The following is a 3,726-nucleotide window of genomic DNA, read 5'->3' on the forward strand; positions in this document are numbered from 1 at the left end:
ATGATTTCCTTGTTGCTTTTTATGTCCCTTCCCCACGGGATAACAATAACCCCTGATTTCACTGTATTTGATGTCGGTATAATTTCTGGAGGGGAATGGAAAAAAAACAAATCATTTAAATAGGGATACAGGTGGACCCATTGCAACAATGAGATGTACAAGTCGTTATTTCAAAAACGAACTTTACAACTTTGTTGCTGGGGGGAGGAGGATTGGATGGAGGGGAGAGGGGAGGATGGGAAGGGGAAACCAAGGAGTAGGCTACATTGCTTGATAAAAAATGTACTCATTCCAAATCTTAGCTGTAAATAATGCTGCAATAAACTTAGTTGTGCTCGTAGCTTTACTGTGGTCTTGTTTGTAAACATTTGGGTAAATGCCCAAAAGTGGGACTGCACATCCCCTCCAGCATCTGTTGTTATTAGAGTTCTTGATTATACCCATTCTAACTGGGGTGAGGTGATATCTCAATGTTGTTTTGATTTGCATTTCTTTTATGTCTAGGGATGGGAAGGGGAAACCAAGGAGTAGGCTACAATGCTTGATAAAAACTGTACTCATTATCTTGCACATGTAATTGTAACCACTCTGTTCAGTATTTTCACTCTAAAAAATATTAGAAAAAAAAGAATCCACGCTTGAAGAAACTGTCTGTGACTTTTTTCGAGTGTGTTCTTTATTCATACAAAAATTGTCTGAAAACTTCTTCTTGAAAGTATTTCAAAAGGAAACAATGTGCCAATTGAAGGCCAGCATAGAACAAAAGGAAATAAACATTGTTTTAAAAGTTTTCTTTTGCAAGGAAACAAAGACTTGGAGGTTTTAATTTGTCTTATGCATGGATATTTCACTATTGAGATGATTCTGTTGTTGCAGGAGTCACTTATTAATTCATTTAGTCTTGTCCTGAATTCTCCAGCGCAATTAGTATTCCAAAAAAGCAGGATTCAGTGAGTATGATCAGCAAAAGGAGTCTGTTCTCAAACCAGTGCTTTATGGATGGTCCCAAAGAAATATGTGCGTTTTTTTCTTGTTTGTTTGTTTAGTTTGTCCTGGTTCTGGAGCTTGAACTCAGAGGTTGGACCATGTCCCTGAAGAAATGTCTTCCCTGGCCAACTTCCCCCAAAGCTAGGACTCTACTACTTGAGCCAAACTCCACTTCTGGCGTTTTTGGTGTTTGGTTACAGATAAGAATGTGACAGACTTTCCTGCCTAGGTTGGCTTTGAACTGAGATAGTAAGAAAGCCAAGTGACATCAACTGTATCAAGATTTCTGTTTTGAATCAAGAAATACTAGACAAAGTTTATTATAAACTAATATTTGACAATTTTTAAAAGAAAAGAATATGTCTAACAAAGAATCCATAACTTAAATAACTCCACAAATGTAGGGGCACTGAATCATTTTGGATGCATTTTTTCATCTGCTTGGGAAGATAACTATTGACTTCATAGATTCCTTTTGGGGAAACTTAGTCATATTTGTCTGTTGTCACTGGCTTTGTACACATGCATGCTGTACATACTTCTAAGGGCCCTACATAAAGGAAGTCTTGAAATTCTCAACAATATTTAAATAAGATGCTCCAGCCTAGGGTTAAGATTTTAGGTGTGGACATTTATCAACACTCCTGATTCAGATTCTACTTGATATAATTTTTAATCAATATTTTGTTTTTAGTTTTGCTCTTTGTAAATTCACATGCACCTATGAAAAATTGTGTGGCCATCCCAATAATATTCTCAAAGTACCTCTTAATCATGATTCACAAAAAGTTGTATTATATTACAACAAGGAAAAATGCTATAAATAAAGAAAACAATAATTAAATATTAATGATTACTAAAATAAAAAACAAAACAATTACCAGGGTTTTCAGTGTTTGAAGTGTACATAGTAGAGTTTACTATTTTCTCATATTCCTGTACATTTAAAACTGGATAAAGCTATAAGTAGCCTTTAAATTTACTCACTAAGATTACTATTTATAGTTCATCTCATCATTTGTATGTAGATTATATCATTATTTGTTCATCACTAACATATAACGTAAAGGAGCCCTAAAGATTTAACAGAAACTGTGTACTTAAAATCTTAACTCTTCACTCTGCTTCTTTACACAGTCTTTGCAACTTCTCATTAGTAAAGTTTCTATAAAATCTGAAATGTACATACATACTAGTACATGCTACCAGAAATATTATATACTTTATCAAAAATTTTTATGACTTAATTTTGCCATATATAAGCAAATCCCAAAATTAAACATATTTAAAACATTAAAACTTTTAACAAACGTTAACATTTGCTTCAATGATCATTATGACAAGTGCCTTTTGTAGAATAATTGAATTCCTCCTCCTACCAATCTCATGAACAACAAATATCTGGAATTATTTTGTTTTTGATATGTCAATCTGGACTTTATTCTTAAATGTGTGCTTATGTAAGAAACACATGGTTCTAAAATTTCACAACTCTTTTGAACTTATTTTTGTTGAATTGTCTAGTTTAAGAAAATCAATTACTCTTTATATATAAAAAATGTTTTGTGCTCAATTTGGCTGCACATACACTAAAATTGGAACATACAGAGAAGATTAGCATGGTCCCTGCACAAGGATGATACACAAATTAGTGAATCGTTCCATATTTTTACAACAACAGATGCTGGAAGGGATATGGCCAGAAGGGAAGCCTACTGCATTCTTGGTGGGAGTGTAAACTTGTTCATCCACTTTGGAAAGCAGTTTGGAGGTTCCTCAAAAACCTCCACATAGAGCTCCCTATTATACAGCAATCTCAATTTTGCCCATTCTTCCAAATGATCACAAACCAGTCCATACTAAAACTACCACCACAACAATGTTTATTGTAGCATTATTTTCCATAGCTAAGATATGGAACCAACCCTGATGCTGCTCAGTAGAAGAATGTATCAAGAAAATGTTCTCTCTCTCTCTCTCTCTCTCTCTCTCTCTCTCTCTCTCTGTGTGTGTGTGTGTGTGTGTGTGTGTGTGTGTGTGAATGTACACTTACACAACCACTTTGGAAAGCAGTCTGGTGAGTCCTCAGAAAGATAAATATTGACCTTCCTTATGGCCCACTCATACCACTTCTAGGCATCTATCCTGAACAACAGGTACCAATATTCAAGGACAAATGCACTTCCATGTTTATTGCAGCACTGTTCACAATAGCCAGGATATGAAAACAACCCATATGTCCCACCAGAGATGAATGGATCAAAAAACTGTGGTAAATATCACAACGGAATATTTTCCAGCCATTAGAAAGGACAAAATAATGGCATTAGTAGGGAAATCAATCAAGCTACAGGAAATCATGTTGAGCGAGTTAAGCCAAAAGCAAAGAGACAAATGGCACATGGTCTCCGTGATAAGTGGATGTTAAATCCAAAATGTAAGGTGATATGACAAAATTAACAACACTTAAGAAACCAAGAACTTCCACTCATCTGGTCGAATCACTACTAAATAACCCCATTCTTCCCGTCATATGTGCACACTGAAGGGAAAACAGGAGGACGACACAGAACTAGAGGGAATCAGGGAAAAACATACAACAGTGGGATCCATCAGCTGCACTGGACATTGACCAAAATGAACTAAGCAACTCAATGTCACTGGAGGGAGGGAGGGAACAAGTGGGAAAGAAGGAACAGCTGATGCTATGCAGTACAAAAAAATATACATATTTCAAAA

General features: G+C 35.5%; 1 non-coding gene across 1 annotated transcript; it reads left to right on the forward strand.

Moving 5' to 3' along the window:
• Nucleotides 1–2,552: 2,552 nt before the first annotated feature.
• Nucleotides 2,553–2,658, forward strand: LOC122101454. Its single transcript, XR_006146385.1, has one exon. It is a non-coding gene; the product is annotated as a U6 spliceosomal RNA (small nuclear RNA).
• Nucleotides 2,659–3,726: the final 1,068 nt, after the last annotated feature.

This window comes from Dipodomys spectabilis, unplaced genomic scaffold, assembly GCF_019054845.1.
Source record: "Dipodomys spectabilis isolate Male_0828 unplaced genomic scaffold, ASM1905484v1 ptg000667l, whole genome shotgun sequence".
Classification (NCBI taxonomy): domain Eukaryota; kingdom Metazoa; phylum Chordata; class Mammalia; order Rodentia; family Heteromyidae; genus Dipodomys; species Dipodomys spectabilis.